Genomic DNA, 17,927 nt, shown 5'->3' on the forward strand with positions numbered 1-17,927 from the left:
TTTTTGTCTGAAATTTATGAATTTAGATTTGGTTGCACTTTTTCTCTCTGGAATTTGGGAATTTAGCTATTGTGTTCTTCAACACTTAAATTTGTTGTCTCGAATTTGTGAATTTAGCTCCGGTTGCATTTTTGTTGTCTGGAATTTGGGAATTTAGCTATTGTGTTCTTCATCACTTAAATTTGCTGTTTGGAATTTGTGAATTTAGCTCTGGTTGCACTGTTGCTTTCTGGAATTTGGGAATTTGATGGTTTTCCCTACATTAATCAAGCAACACTTAAATTTGCTGTGAAATTTTGTCCTCTATTTAAATTTGCTGTGAATTTCTGTGAATTTTTTGCCCTCTATTACGATTTCTTTGCTTGCTTGTAGCTTATAAAGTCTTGCTTGTAGGGTTTAGGGTTTGTTCCTTTGTTCCTTACGGTTTAGGGTTTGTTCCTTTAGTATATGTTATTAAGATGTTCACCTCACGTTACCTCGATACTATACCCTAGCTATTTTCATTTCCAGAAACCCTTTTCTTGTTGTTTCCTGTTTCCTATAATTGGAGACAGTGTTGTAGATGTATCTCTCTTATTTGGGGGTACATTGACCTAGAGCCTCTTTATAGTGTGAGTTATTTACATGTTCTCTTTGCATAGAAAAATAAGTTTGAGCTAAGTTTGATTATTAATTTTACATGCTTGGTATGATAGGCATCGAGATGTCCTTAATACATATCATTATTGGTATCTCTTTATAAAAGCTACATCTGAGTTATCTACATGTTCTCTTTGCAAAGAAAAAGATGTTTGAGCTAAGTATGATTAGTAATTTTACATGCCTCATATGATAGGCATCTAGATGTCCTTAATACATATAGTTATTAGTATCTCTTTATAAAGGTTACATTCGACTTATCTACATGTTCTCTTTGTAGAGTAAAAGATGTTTGAGCTACGTTTGATTACTAATTTTCCATGCCTCGTATGATAGGCATCTAGATGTCCATAATACATATATTTATTGGCATCTCTTTATAAAACTTACATCCCTTTCATAAGTCTTTCCCATTTCAATTTATTTATATTTTAAACGGTAATGTTTATGCCCTTTGGTGTGGGCTCTTTGCAGCCTTTTCACTTCTTGAAATTTTGTCTTTGAAATTAACTCACGGGCGGAAAGTTGTCTCTACCCCCTTCTTCCTGGGGGAATACTGTAATTTGTCAGGGAGCATTGAGCCCCTTTCTCTGTATCCTCATGCAAGGCATCCCCCTACAGATCATGTTTGTAGCAAGGTAGTGGCAACAACAAGTGGATCAATGAGCTTGTTGATGATATTTGATGGCTTAGTTTACAAGTTGTAGATTCATGCTTATAGAGTTATTTGTGAAACTTATAGGCAAGTGAGAGCTGGGTGGAGTTAACAAGTAGCTTATAATGTGGCCAATGGGTGAAGTCTTTGTTGGAGTGCATACCAAGATAATGGGGTTTATTTTCTATGTTGGTCAAATGTCACAAGCCAAAGATGTAGGTTGTTTTTTAAAGTAATAACAGTTTTGCATATATTAAAAAATTATATTAGTGAATTGAGAGATGTGAACTAGTCTTGCAACGCAGGGTGGATGAACATCCGTGTATGTATTACATATGTGGCTAAGATAATTAGAAAAGGAACATCCAACATGTAATATCTCAAAATAAATAAAGAAACGACCTTCCTTGTTCAGAAAGGCAGTGCAAAGGATCTATAGAGTCAACCCCTCATACATTATTTTCTATTTGGTTTTCTTACAATATTGTTTATCTCCTAGGAATTAACACATGTTGTTTCAATCAATAAGTGAACAAACATTCATGTCTTTTATGTTATTGAGAAACAAAATAATTTATCAGGTTTCTTTTATGTTATTGAGAAACAACATCATTTATTAGGTTTAAGTAATCCTCTAAAAACATTGTTTTGAAAAGGCACAAACTTGTATTATGAAGCAAGTTGTGTTGTTTTTTAATCCTCCAATTGAGTTCTCGCATACCCAGAACCTTCCTTGGGCACTGGGGCACTCTACTTTGTTTACAATCATATTTAATCACAAGCATGACTTAGGAGAATGTCATTAATATTTAACATAACTATTTTATAAACATAATTTATTCATTATCAATTTAATTCATGGATCACACAACAGATTACAAGCATCAAGCATTCCATACAAAGATGAATATGAATACCATTTAAAATCAAAATAAGTCTCCTGAACTAGTTATTGAGTGTTTCACTGCCCAACTGTTAGAATCAGCAATGGATTGCACCTCCAATCAAGACTATGATGTCCAGTGCAAAGGTAGTTACTGAGTGTTTCACTACCCAACTAGAGTTATTAGCAATGGATTGCACCTCCAATCCATTATTTGATGTCACAAGTGCAAAGGAAAGCTGCTATACATCTTTAAGCTCATTATTAAGTGCAATTCATTTCTCATGATTAAGCCAATTTTCTCTACATAAATTCTTTTAGCCCTTGTCCAACCATCTAATAGATATGGCACTCTTTTCCATTACCCTACACAACAAGAAATGTTCTTTATGTTTAAAGGTTCCTTAGGAATCTCCTTATCTTCTAGTGTTGTCAACCATATCAGCAAGAAGCATCATCGACTGTGCTTGCATCATGTTTCATCAACTCCCAATGATGGGGGCAAATTTCCTTACCTTCTAGATTTGGAGAGTTGGCATGTCATAGTCAACGTTTATACATGATTTGGTTGACAATGATATAAGCACAATTATACATTTTTTTACATGCAAACCTTTAAAGAAGGAAGAAGCAAGAATCACATGCACTTTGTTTGCCTTCTAAGTTAACTTCTAGTAAATGAGGTTTCATATGTGGTGTGAGGTTAAGATATTTTACAGTTCACTATTTTATGGAATTTTTATATTTAAATAAGTGACTTGTTCAAGATTTCATTGTTCATTTATTTGGCATCATATTTACAACTCAGTTATAAATGTGTTGTAAATCATTTGGTGTGTAGAGGTAATACAAAGCTTTAAAGAAGCAAGAAGCACATGCACTCTATTTGTCTTCTAAGTTAACTTGTAGTAAACAGGTTTTATATGTGGTGTGAGGTTAGGTACTTTTACAATTCATAGTTTTATGGAATTTTCATATTTAAATAAGTGACTTGTTCAAAATTTCATTATTCATTTGTTTTTCATCATATTTACAACTCAGTTATAAATGTGTTGTAAATCATTTGGTGTGTAGAGGTAATACAAAGCTTTAAAGAATCAGCATTTGCCAGATCTTTTTTTTTTTCTTTTTAACATTCAAAGCTTTAAAGAAGCAAGAAGCACATGCACTCTGTTTGTCTTCTAAGTTAACTTGCAGTAAATGAGGTTCCATATGTGGTCTGAGGTTAGGTACTTTTACAGTTCATTGTTTTATGGAATTTTCATATTTAAATAAGTGACTTGTTCAAGATTTCATTATTCATTTGTTTTTCATCATATTTACAACTGAGTTATAAATGTGTTGTAAATCATTTGGTGTGTAAAAATAATACAAAGCTTTAAAGAATCAATATTTATTAGCTCTTATTTTCTTTTCTTTTTTAACATTCAAAGCTTTAAACAAGCAAGAAGAAAGAAGTACATGCACTCTGTTTGTCTTCTAAGTTATCTTGTAGTAAATGAGGTTTCATATGTGGTGTGAGGTTAGGTACTTTTACAGTTCACTGTTTTATGGAATTTTCATATTTAAATAAGTGGCTTGTTCAAGATTTCATTATTCATTTGTTTTTCATCATATTTACAACTCAGTTATAAATGTGTTTTACATCATTTGGTGTATAGAGGCATAACAAAAAATCCCATTTGCATTCTCAAATAAGATTTATACATTATAATAGACTATAGATGTTCCTTCTAAAATGGATTTTGGTTACAATTCCACAAACATTTTGAAATAAAAAAAACCTAGGTTGTAAGCCAAAATCCTATTGTGACAATAAAAAGAGACAATCCATCCAAAATCCACATCATAATGTGGTTACAACCAAAAACATATGACACCCCTATTCTTTATGGCCTTGAGAATCTTCAGTGCCAAAACTCCCTGAGTTACCTGCTTGAGCCAAGTAGGTTGGCCTACCTAAAAAGGGTTGATTAGGAAATGGTTGATTGCTGCCATATGATTGAGTCCAATTTGCACCTTCCAATGATGAGTTTTTCCTATGCCTTTCGGAATTGTAGATGTAAAATGATTGTCGTCTAGAAAAAGTTGACGAAGATGGTTCAAAGTGGCAATTCCCCCCGGTATCTTGCCAACTAGATTGTTTGCCCATAAATTTAAGGTGGCCAGTTCTCTCAATTTCTTTATGGCTTGAGGTATTCTATCAGTAAATTTATTTTGAGAAATATTTAGGTAGATAAGCCCAGTCAAATTGCCAATAGCTTCACGTATGTTACCCATCATGCTATTTTCAGCGAGATTTAGGGTAGAGAGGGGATTATACTAGTGAGATCATTGTATCCAATGGAAAGCACTTGGAGAGAAATGAAGTTGCTCAGAGAAGTTGGAATACTTCCACTAAGATTGTTGTTGCTCAAGCGGATTTGTTTTGTTCTTTTTCATTCACAGCTAGCCATACTAGCCAATACTCTTCATTATGGTTGTGTCATATTTTCCAATCAACTTTAAAATGATTCAAAATATTGGAAAATAGAAAATATATATATTTTCATGAAAATGAAATTGTAAGAACTGAAATAAAAAATGTGAGAAATGAAAATAAAATTGTAAGAAAGATATGTTGTAATTGAAATAAATAACTTGAATATACTATCAAATGTTCTGTGATGGTTTGTCTCTAGGTCTAGTGAATAGTTTCAATGTTAAACATGCAACTTCAATAGTGGTTGAACTTCTTTTATAGTTTTTTGCACTTGAATTTAATTGGTGGCAAGGATGGACATGGATTGCAATGGCTTCATTTTGAATGTGTAATCTGGATTTAATTGGATGTGATCAAATGACTGGGAATCTGTTTTTTTTATCCATGTGCTTTGATCTATTTTAATATAGCTAAAAATAAATAGTGGTATAAGGATCAAGTAACTAATGTTTATATTATTAGGTCATTATATTTTTTATTATATTATTGGTAGTGACCTGGGCTCAGGGCCTAAAAAATTGGCTCAAATCCTAGAGGCGCTGGCATAGCACTGAGAAATTGGGTCTCTGGTCGCTGGCAGGAAAGCTTGTGAGAGTGACTATAGGGTTACAGTTGCATGCATGCCTTTTCATGGGAGCAACTTTGGGTTTAATTCATCTAAATTCTAGGTTAACTTAGGGGTTGGGCACCTGGAGTGGTAGATTAGTTCCTGGGGGTACCGAAGCACCTAAGGGAGGTTTGTGTGTTGTATTTCCATCTATTCCATTTCCTTCAGGTCACCTAGGAGGTTGAGTCAAATATAGTAGCCTCTCATTGCATGTTTACCCTGGTTGGCTAGTTGATTGGGTATATGTGGGAGGAGGGTGTTACAAGCCAGCTGGAGACATGTTGATTCAAGTGCATCATCTCATTAATAATAAAAAAGGTAGAAATTTTATGGGTTTTGAAGGTGCCCATGGTTGTGAATGATGTTAATTAGGATCTAAACAGGAATGCAACAAATTACAGAGATAACCATAAATACAGAGATAAAATATAAATAATACTTCATTTCATTAATGTAAAATACTGAAATATGCTTACAAACAGAAATGGAAATCAACTAGCTCAGGCGGTGGTAGCTTATCTATGAGGAGAGATGTGGTGGCTACATGCCTCTCAACTGTCTTAAAATGAGGTTTGAAGGCCTATTTATTGTTGAGAAACAATAGAAAACCCTAAACATCCAAAACCCTAACCCTAGGAGATGAAGCGCCAAACTATGAGCCTTGTTTGATGTAAATTGGTACATCAACTTCTCAGGGTTGTAACTTTGGCATACAATCTTCGTTTGACGTGCACAATACCTCGTTATAAAGATATATTTGAGGAATACAACTTTGGGAAGAGCAACATCAATTCATGGACCCATTTTGCTCCCAGTTTTCCCAAAAAACATCGTTTAGGGCCTCAAAACAGCTCCGGAAGTCCAAGACCCGAGAACTGCCAAAAATAGTAAATTGTGTTACAAATAAGGAAACTAAAAAACTGAAAGAAACAATGGTGGGGGTCCAAGTGGAATTGGTGGGTTGCCACCAATATCCACCAGGATCATTCCTCCCCCTTAGGAAGCAATGGTCCCCATTACATTGAGTTCCTCCATGAGATGAGGAAACTTCTTCTCAACTTGGTTCGTGGTGAGCCACTTTCCCTGGTGAAGGAGTTGGCCTGCTTTGATAACTTGATATAGTTGGATCTTTTGCTGGTGAGTGTGCTTGATATGTGTGTCCATGATCCGATTAGTTTTAGCTTGTTCCATGCAATCTAGATTTAACTTTGTTGGTGTGATCTTTTCTACAATGTTGAAGGTGTCTAGTAATGGCGGAAAGTATGGTTGAAGGTGGTCCACATTGAACATTGGGTGTAGGCCAAGGAATGGGGGAATGATGAGCTCAAATGCATTATCTCCCATAGCCTTGGTAATGGTAAAAGGACCATATCGGAGTGGTATGAGTTTCCGATAGGCTCCAGTAAGGCGTTCCTTTTGCAAATGCAACCAGACTTTGTCACCCACCTGAAACTTGTGTGGCACTCGATGTTGATCATGTCGCTGCTTGTACTTGGCATTTGATTTCTCCTGAATGTCATGGACCTATTGCAGATATGTTGGATGTGCTCAATGAATTTATTTGCCGTATCTGTTTTAGACTGGACATGAGCCGAATCTCCCTAAGTAGCTGCGAATGGTATGGCCACATCAATGGGACATAGTGGCTGGAATCCCAAGCCCACCTGAAAAGGCCTATGGCCATTCAAGCTATGGAGAGCTTGGTTATAGTTGTTTTGAACATAGGGGAGGATCTCATCCCATGTGCGTGGATTCTTCGAGTTGTACATGTGTAAAATGTGTACGATCATCCTATTGACAACCTTTGTCTGGCCATCAGTTTGGGGATGGAAGGTTGTGGACTTAGTGAGTTTGGTGTCCAACATTGACCAGAGACTAGACCAAAATGTACTGGGGAACCTGCTATCCTGATCTGAGATGATAGACTGTGGGATCCCGAAGTGTACCCACACTCGTTCAAAGAAGCGTTTAGCAGTGGCTTCTATTGTGATATTCTTCTTGCAGGCCACCATAATGGCCATCTTTGAGAACCTGTCGACGACCACAAAAACGTAGTCATTTCCATGCTTAGTAGAAGGAAGGCTCGACATGTAATCCATGAAGATGGATTCCCAAGGTCGAATAGTGGTAGACAGTAGAGTATAGAGGCCTTGCTTCTTAATGGTCAGTTTGGTGATGGCGCAGGCAATGCAGGATATGGTGTACTTTCCAACATCTTGTCGAAGATTCGACCAAGAAAAATACTTATACAGTATTGCCACCATTTTCTCGACCCCGAAACGCCCAACAGCTCGATTGTAATGTGCTTCCCAAATCATCTTGGCATGCTCACTTGAAGGAACACAAAGGTGACCCAGGTGGCATAATAGGGCATCATGGAGGTGAAAATATGGAACATGCTGACCCTCCAAGAGTGTCTGGTATGTGTGGAAAAATTATGGGTCGCTTTTGTAGAGAAGTGGCCAATCAGAAATATCGTGCCCATAAGATTTTAGCACGGTGGTTAGTGCCATGATCAGTGGTTGACTGAGGCAATCTGCAACATTATTGGTGATTCCCTTCTTATATTTAATATTCAAATCAAACTATTGCAGGTATGTGGACCACTTCTGATGGCGATCATTCTGTAACTTCCCTTGTGTCCATATGAACTGCAAGGGCCGGTGGTCTGGGTGGATGACCATTTCCTTCCCAAAAAAATAATGCTTCCATTGTCGGCAGGCCTGCACAATGGAATATATCTTTTTGTCATAAGTGGGATACTTTTGGACTATGTTTGAAAGCGTCTCACTTTGATATGCCACTGGATGCTCATGTTGAGTAAGGAATACCCCAATAGCATAGTCAGAGGCATCTGTCTTGATCTCAAATGGTTGTTGCAAGTCTGGTAATGCAAGCACCGGTGCTGAGCAGAGGTGATGTTTCAACTCTATGAATGTCTGCTGTTGAGATTCAGACCAAAATAAATTTTCTTTCGCTCGTCCCTTGGTGACTTGACACAAGGGCCAAATGATATGAGAAAATCCCAACGCAAACCTGCGGTACAAGTTGGCAAGACCTAGAAAGCTATGGATCTCTATTGGAGTGGTTGGAGATGGCCAATCTCGAATGACTTGGATCTTGGCTAGATCCACATGCACCCCCTGTTCATCAATAATGTATGCCAAATACTGAACTTAGGTCATGCCAAAAGTGCATTTCTCCAAATTGGCACATAACTTCTGTTGTCGGAGTGTTTGGAGAACCTGTTGAATGTGGTGGAGGTGCTCTTCCCAACTCTGGCTGAAGATCAGGATGTCATCCAAGTATACCACTACAAATGAGTTGGTGAGCGACCACAAGATGTCATCCATTAGCCTCATGAAGGTTGTAGGAGCATTCGTCAACCTGAAAGGCATAACAAACCATTCGAAAAGGTCTTCCTTGGCTTTGAAGGAAGCCTTCCACACATCAGAGGGTTCGATTGGTACCTGGTGATATCTTGACTTCAAATCAATCTTGCTGAAATATTTTGCCCCCTTCAGTTGGACCATAAGGTCATTAATCCGTGGGGTCGGGTACCTATTCCAGGCAGTGATCTTGTTTAGTGCCTGATAGTCAATACAGAGTCTCCAAGTCCCATCCTTCTTCTGTACCAACATGATCGGGCTCGCACAGGGCGATGAACTCAGTCGAATGTGACCTTTCTGCAGCAGCTTCTAAATTTGTCTCTTGATTTCATTGTTCTCCATAACAAAGCACCGATAGATTGGTCCATTCGGCAGTGGCACACCTAGGGTTAAATTGATGGATTGCTTGACTTGACAATGAAGAGGAACCCCTGCGGGGGAGGTGAAGTTGTCTTCGTACTCCTCCACGACCTTTTCCATCTGTAGTTGTCGTGTGGAGGGGCCCTGTCTAGAGGTTGTGGCCATTGTCTTCTTCTTTCCTTCAGAGCGTATCATCAGGAAAACAAATTTCCTGATTTTGGAAATGAGCTTACTGCATTGTTTTGCAGTAACCAAAGAGATAGCGGTAGGTGGTGCTACCTCTAGTATCCTGTACAACTTATTTCCCAAAGTAACAATAACAACACGAGGCCTTGACTCGTATACATCATGTCGCTTTCAAAAGTATGGTTGGCCTAATAATACATCGAAAACATCAAGGGGAGCAATGTCACACAATACCTCATCCATGAAGGGCTTGATGTTGTATGGAAGGCGACACTGCTAGCTCACGTGAAGATACCGTCCTTGGTGAAGCCACCCGATGGTGTACAGTTGTGGATGTGTTGTGGTCGGTAAGCCCAATTGCTTCATGACCTATGCCAAAATGAGGTTCTTTTGGCTCCAGCTGTCGACAATGAACTGTAGCGGGGAGCCCTTTACCCACATCTGAGAGTGGAAGAGGCGTTCCTCCTCCTCTGGATCTTCGGGTTCCTCCTTCTAGATCTTCATGGTGGCAATGGTGGCGTTGGGCTCTGCATTGATGATCTGCTTCCCTCTGTCATTCCCCTTATTGGGTTTTGACTCAGAGTCTGAACATGCATCTGATTCCAAATACTTTAGCTCAGCCACCAATGACCGCTTGGCCCAACACTCACTTTTGTTGTGAGTGGAGCTCTTATGGAACTCACACCACTTTCCCGTGTCCTTCTTTGACTTTGCGATGTTGTTCTTTGCTTGCGGCTTTGACAGGTTGTCCTGGGCCACCCCGCCTTGGCTTTGTCCTTTGTTCAATGGTTTGGGGGTGCCTTTCCCTTGCTTTGGATTTTCAGATCCAAGTCTCGCTTCTTCTGTTTAAAATTTTGCTCGATCTTGACAGCATATCGATATGCCATGCTGAGAGAGGAGATGTCCAAGAACTCCATCTCGTCTTGGATGTACCTGTGTAGGCATCTGCAATATTTGAGTACCAAATACAGCTCAGAATCCCTTATACCCAACTTTGTGCAAAGGGTATGGAAAATATTGGTAAACTCCAGCATGTCTTGGTTCCTTCCCTGCCATAACATGGTCCACTTTATGTATTTATCCTCATAGATTTTGGTAGGGCAGTACTACTCCTTGATGGCATTCCGGAATGAATTCCAAGATGGCATGGCTGAAAAAAAGTGAGGCCATACTTTCATCCTTCTGCTCGTAGTAGGTTTCCCACCAGTCCTTGACGTGGGGGGTGACTTTGAGAAGAGCGAAAGTAATCTTTTCCCAGCTGGAAAAATCATGAATAGAAAAATACCCTTCTAGAAGATTTAACCATTTATCTATAGCATTTGCATCTATCTGACCCTCAAATATGGGAATGTCAAAGTTAACTTGTACCTTAAAGGGTGTGGTGCTTCCAGAGTAGCTATTGGAAGTAGATGTGTCGCCACTAGGTAACCGCTAAAGTATCTAGGCAAATTTGTCCATTATCGCGTTCCTTTGTCGCTCGAGGGCCTCTTCGAGAAAGATTTTGTTAGGATCTCCTACCCCTCGTCATTCTTTTCATCCGCCATTGGAGGCCGTCGAGATTTATGAGGCTGGTCTTGCAAACGTTCGACTAGTTCAAGCCCTAACTCCTTATATCTCAACCTCGTTGGGGACATGCAAAGAAAAATAGAGAAAGAGCAGACTGCTCTGATACCACTGATCTAGATTTAAATAGGAACGCAACAAATTATAGAGATAACCATAAATACAAAGATACAGTAGAAATAATACTTCATTTCATTAATGTAAAATATTGAAATATGCTTACAAACAGAAATGGAAATAAACGAGCTCGGGCGATGGTAGCTTATCTCTTAGGAGAGATGTGGCAGCTACATGCCTCTGAACTATCTTACAATGAGGCTCGAAGGCCTATTTATTGTTGAAAAACAATGGAAAACCCTAAACATCCAAAACCCTAACCCTAGGAGATGAAGCACCAAATAATGGGGCTTGTTTTGGGTAAATTGGTACATCAACTTCCCGAGGTCGTAACTTTGACATATGATCTTTGTTTGACACTCACAATACTTTGTTAGAAAGATCTATCTGAGGACTAAAACTTTGGGAAGAGAAACATTTATCCATCGACCCATGTTGCTTCCAGTTTTCCCAAAAAACGTCGTTTAGGGCATCAAAATGGCTCCAAAAGTTCAAGACCCGAAAAACTGCTAAAAATAGTAAATTATGCTACAAATAAGGAAACTAAAAAACTGAAATAAACAATGGTTGGGGTCCAAGTGGATTTGGCAAATGGCCACAAATATCCACCTGAATTAGATGCTCCACAATTTCACAGAGTCCCATGGCTTTCAACGCATCATTTGTGGGTGTTAGTATGTTCCTCTAGAGGACCTAGACCCCAGTTAAGTTACCCATACCTATATATGTAACCACATGCCAATTACACACAATATCTAGTGTTGCAACTTTCACCATCAAGTACATTAATCATTATTGCATCTAAGTGAACCAAGAATGAAATAAATGATCAAGATTTAAATAAATGGGAAAACTTGCACTTCATATGATGCTTCTCTTCCAAAATTGGGGCCTTAGTCATGTAATGGTGTTACCTCCCTAGGTAGTAGTGGTTAATAAAAGATCATATTATGTGCTTCCAACCCCAAAAGAGAAGTGGCATGTCCTTGGTTCACCTTTCAATTGATATATGCCATCTGAATAATGATGGAACAAAGGGGAGAATACTTCATGGAAAAATGACATGGTCAAAGGGACTGGCTATGATGAAGTACTTCATCCTAGGTGTATAGATGTAAGGAGGGAGTAATCATACATGCATGAGTTTCGTTAGCCTTTGTTTTTCTACCCTCGTTATTTCCTTTTACTTTTTCTTTATTTTTCCTTATATTATTGCTTGTAGCTCGAGGAATGAGAGCTTAATTTGTATGATATACAACCGTGGTTACCCCTTTAGGATGGGGTAGTTTAAATATATACGAGACATGGACATGATTGTTTTTTAAATGATGAATATTTTTAAAAATATTTTAACATAACTCAATGCACATGGATCTTTAATATACTAGTGCATGTATTTCTTTATGAAGCATTGAACATTTTTTTTAAATGACCCATTGTTTAAAAATATTTTAAACTCGGATTTAAGATTTTTGTGATTTGAGTTATGGCGAAGAAACTTCTTCTGGATCCATCACATCATGTGGTTGTTTTGAATAATCAAGATTTCAAGCCATCAAATGTAGTTTATTTTTAAGAAAATTAATATTTTTTTTTTGTAAGCTAAGATGGAACCATTTATATTAGAGCAAGTTAAAACCAGTACATACATATGATGGCCTCAAACCGCCCCGAAGGGAAACCGGGTCTGTTGGCCATCTGAAGTTCTTAATAGCCATCCAAAAACAAAATTTAACGAGTCTGATTATCCATGCTATATATACTAACCATTCAAAGAAACTAACACTATTTGCTAACTGCATTATAAAAGATAACAGAGGGTAGCATGCTGTTTAGCTTCCTAACTAAGGAGATAATAGACATATCTTGAAAAATAATTCTTCCATTGCGCTTGGTTGGTGCTCCTCCTCTTTTTCTTCCTGAGTAAGCTTCTTTAGCTGATGTTGTATCTCGTCAAGCTTGCCATCCTGCATCATAATGGTTATCTGAAGGTTGTTTATCTCTTTCTTTAGATTAGGAATGCCTTGGGCCAATTCAGCCATCTCCATGGCCACCTGTTCCATGGCCTTTGCTAACAACCACTTCATAAATTCCCTATTTCGGTTGTTAATGATCTGCTTGATGAACTACGTTGGGCTCAATTCTTTACCAAGCTAGATCTTTGCTCTGGATATCACCAAATATGCATGAAAGAAGAATACATTCCCAAGACTGCTTTCTGAACTCATGAAGGCCATTATGAATTCTTGGCCATGCCATTTGGTCTCTATAATTCTCCATCTACTTTTCAAAGCCTCATGAATCACCTGCTGAAACCATATCTCTGAAAATTTGTCCTTGTTTTCTTTGTTGACATTCTCATATATAGCCTAACCTAGGAAAAACATCTTCAACATGTAGACCTGATCTTGCAACTTCTCTGGAATCACAAATTATCTTTCAAAATTTCCAAGTGCTCTTTTGGCATGGAAGAAGTCGAGTATTTGGGACACATTGTGGGTCGTGAAGGTGTCAAAGTTGATCCCAAAAATATACAGGCAATGAAAGATTGGCCCAAACCAAAAGCCTTGAAGAGTTTGAGGGTATTCTTGAGTCTCACTGGCTATTATCGTAAATGTGTCCACAATTATGGTCGCATTACTAGAACCCTCACTAACCTTCTTAAGAAAAATTCATTCCTCTGGACTAATGCAGCACAACAGGCATTTGTGGCTCTCAAACAAGCCATATGTTCCACTCCAGTATTGGCACTACTGGACTTCACCAAATCTTTTGTGATAGAATGTGATGCTTTGGATACTGGTATTAGTGTTGTCTTAATGCAGGAAGGTCGACCCTTGGCTTTCACCAGCCAAAAACTAAGTGGGAAACATCTGGGTCAATCTACCTGATGAGCACCAGTATTGCAGCAAGAATGTTGCAACTCCTATGGCTACCAACTTTACTTTATCAACCCAGAGTTCATGCAAACTTGCAGGTGACAGTGTTGTATACACAAGCAAATGCGATGGGTCCACTCTTTGTCACCCCTAAGCTAATGATAGACCACTATGGTTTCTCAAACCAACCTTCTATTGATTCAAAAGAATCTTGATTACCAATGACAAAAAGGGAATTTTGCACTAACTCAAATCTTGTCTACTGTAGTAAGGAAAGACTAAAATAAAATGCGTAAACGCACCATTCATCTAACTAACTGATAAGAGTTTTTTCTTCAAAATAATTCTAATTTAACATGTGTGTAATCCTACTATCCTAGGCATGCAATCTGAAATAACCAAACAATCTACTATTGTGCATGTGAATGAACACAATAACTCTTTTTTCCTTTTTTTCTTTTTTGTGTGAAAATGTGAATGCTAAATCCTCTTGGTGATGTGGCAGGTGGGTCAGAGATGGTGGTGGAAGGTCAGATGGCTTAGGATGAAAGTAAGGGTCTTCTCCTATCTTCCTAGATGCTTTTTCCACAATTCGGCCTCAAATCAGGGCACTACAGGTCATCCTACAAGATGTCCTAATGCCTCCTACAGGATGTCCTAATGCCCCAACGGGATCCCTTGTATTCATATAGGATCCAGCCAAGAGAAATATGAGTGATTTGGAAGGTGGTGTAGGGCTTAGGGAAGGTGAATGGTGGGAGAAATAAGGAAAGAGAGTGGCTAGGACTTCTTCAAAGCTCAAAACAGAGTTTGTAAGATGGTTAGATTTGCTCAACAACCCTGGAAAGTTGTCCTTATGGAATGATGAATTAGGTGAGGGACTTAGTGGCTTTTGATGAGCATGGATGGATGAATTTAGGTTGGGGTTTATGTTCATGAGATATTCCTGCACTATTGAAAATCCTTCACTGCATCAATCACTGGCACTTATCCATGAATCATGTCAAATGAGAAATATTTTCAATCAACTAAGAAAACATAATTTCATTATCTAGTTGCATATTTCATGTATGGAAAAATTTGCAGAATACTGTGAAACCCTTATGAAATATAATGCAAGGCTGATGATATCAGAAATGACAATTAAATCCTATTCTTGAAAACTGAAAAGATGTTAGCCTAAGTAGCAGAAAACCCTAAATTCCATAAGAAATCAGAATTCTGTCTTTTTGGGGCTGCATAGGAGTTCTTTCTTCAAACCATGGTCCCTGAAGGGAGGATTGAGGCCAAACCTTCCTACTATCATCTTTTTGGTATTCCTTTATCTTCCTAGGCTACTACTAAAGCAATGCACAAATGGAAGCAAACTAATCAAATCCACAACTACTTGCAATGAAATAATGCTAAAACCAATTCAACCATTAATCTGTGAAATCAACTAAGCATACAAATACAAGAAGAGGAGCCTTTGCTGCTAGGGTTGGGCCCAAACCCAAGAGCTTCAGCCCTCTGAGTCAACTCACTAATGGATCAAGGAAATGCTCATTCTCATTATCATGTCAGAAACTTACATAACAATGTCTCCCACAAGTCTTGAACTTGAAAAATGCTTAGTTATCTTACATAAAAAATCTGAATCCTAATGAGGCTCTAGGCCTCTTTATTTATACAGTCGAAGTCTCCAACAACTTCCTTAAATATAGGGAGGCTCAGCTTCCAAACTCAATATGAACTAGCTCTTTGACTATCACCGGCTCGGCTACCTTTTGATCTTCATGACTCGGCTTCTTGCAACTCCGAGTTAGTGTGATTTGATGGAGGAATATTCAAATGAATGAGGATTAAATGAGGAGGATATATCTCCTAAAACCTCTCCTCCTTGTCTCATTCGATTTTCTTCCCTTAATTATCCAAAATTGCCATGATTTTCTCTCAAAAACCTGCAATCAATGCACATTTTTCCACTAGGCATAACATCTCACTTTTACTCATCTCATTAAGCAAAATATAAATAAAATATGTAAGGAATTATGAGAAGATTTGATTTAAATAAGCTTGGAGGTGTATCAAGGCCCATATAGTTACCCATTGATGAGGCTCATCATCACCCCCCTACTAAAAGTGTTTCTCATCCTCTAAGAAACTCAATCTATATCGGTGTCCTTCATTGCTCTAGTGGCCTCCCTGACATCCCATGCTTTTGTTGTAGTTTCTTATTCCTGTGAATAGAATCCTGCATTCCTCTCTATCTCTTCCCACTGCTTTCTTTCTTCCTCTTCCTTCCTTCCTTCCAGCATTCCTAAGAGCAGTGGTGGACTGAGTCTCAAGCCAATCTAATTGACCTTGAGTCTTTGTAGAGTTTTCTTGTGCATGGGTGTTTTGTTTAGTGCCTCTCTCATTCTCTGAGGAGAATGGTATTCTCTAATTTTTAGGTTGTAGGGCAAGGTGTTCCATCTCCTTTGGAAATATTGCATGTTTTCATCTCCTAACAACCTGAACATGTCTTCAAAGTGTGTGACTGCTTTCTCTTGGGTAGCAAGGTACCTAGGTGCAAGCTTAGGATCATTTGAAATTGGGTTGTGGGTGCTGATGACAGCCATTGGGTTAGATTGCTCAGCTCTTATCATGAGGGTTTTTGTTTCTTCTCTTGCCATTACCTTCTTCATCTTTGTAGCCCTTGCCTCCTCATGATTCATCCATGATGCTAAGGCCATCAATTGCAAGTCCCCTAGTTTTGAATTTCGGTCCCACACATTCAAATCTGTTGGGACCAATTTGTGTAGGTAAAACTCAAACATTTTAGCTCTATCTTCCAAGGTGCTTTGATCATAGATATCAATGAATTTTCTATAGTCTTGGAATGGCATAGTGCCTCTTTGTGCTAAAGTCTTAATTTGGAACTGTAGCCATTGCTCCTTAAGATACAAGGCATAAGACTTTGCTGGCATCCTACACCGGATTACCTCTAGGGATAAATTGGCCATAACTGCCAACTGAATTTATCTTTCTTGTAGTTGTCCCCTTAGCCATGCATTCTCTGCTTCCAACTGAGCTTTCATCATTGCCTTTCTGTCCCTTATGCTGCTCAATTCTCTACCCATCTCCTTTACTTTCTCCTCCATGTGGCCTACATCCTCCACTCCTTTAGATTTAGCAATTTGCATTCACCTATGTGTTCTTTCCCTTTCTTTTTCAAGCTCAAAGAACAAGGGGATGGAAATTTTCTATTAAATGACCCTACCCACTTCAATGAACCTATAATAAGAGTCAAGGTTGGGTTGAGGACTAGGTTCCCTTAGTGTTGGATCTTCCTTCTTTGTGTCTTGTTGAGTGATACCTTCTTGGTCCATTTTCTAAGTATCATGTAGGTTTAGCAGAGTTTCCTGTAGGATTGCCTCTACTTCCTGTAGGTCCTTTTGTGTCTCATGTAGGAGACCTTTTCCCTTTGATGAGGCAGACCTTGTGGCAAGCCTCCTAACATAAGTGATGGGAGATTTGGGAGATGCTTGTCTTGATGATCCTTCTTCTTGATTTTTCACAAGAGGAGTTATATTTTCTTGCTACTTTGGTGAGTCTTCAATGACAATAGGAATTTTGGTGGGTGTTGAGGTCTTCCTTGCATGATTCTTGTGATTTTTCTTGTCCTAAAGTAAAATGGTGTTTGTCTCTGTCTCTTCCCTTTTTGCTTGATGGGTGAACTTAGGGAAGTAAGAGAAGTTTTTGCCTCTTTCTCAGAGGATTCTAGAGATACCCTTAGTGATTCCTCCCCTTCTTTGCCTTGAACTGTAGACCTCTATTCTTCCTTGCCTTTTGTTTCCTCTTTTCCATTCTCCTTCTCATCCTTGTCTTTCTCTTCCTCTTCTTCCTCCAGTTCCTCACTTTGTTCATCTATTTCTTCTTTTGCATCTTCTTTTGTCTCTTCTTCATTTTCCTCCTCCTTTTCTTCCCCTTCTTCCTCCTCTATTTCTTCTTCATCCCTTTCACTAGTAGTGGGGCTTTTGTCATATTCAAGAGCTTTTATTTCTCCCTCTGCCTGCATGTCTTTGAAAGTTTTCCATGTAATAGGGAGTCTTAGGATTTGGAGAGAATCTTATAGGATAAGCTTGATTAACCCATGATGGGCTAGCTGTTGATGTTTTCCTTCCTACAGTTTGATGCTCATATTTA

Source organism: Pinus tabuliformis, chromosome 1_2 (assembly GCF_031772625.1).
Source record: "Pinus tabuliformis cultivar Carrire ecotype Pingquan chromosome 1_2, CPIR1, whole genome shotgun sequence".
Lineage (NCBI taxonomy): Eukaryota > Viridiplantae > Streptophyta > Pinopsida > Pinales > Pinaceae > Pinus > Pinus tabuliformis.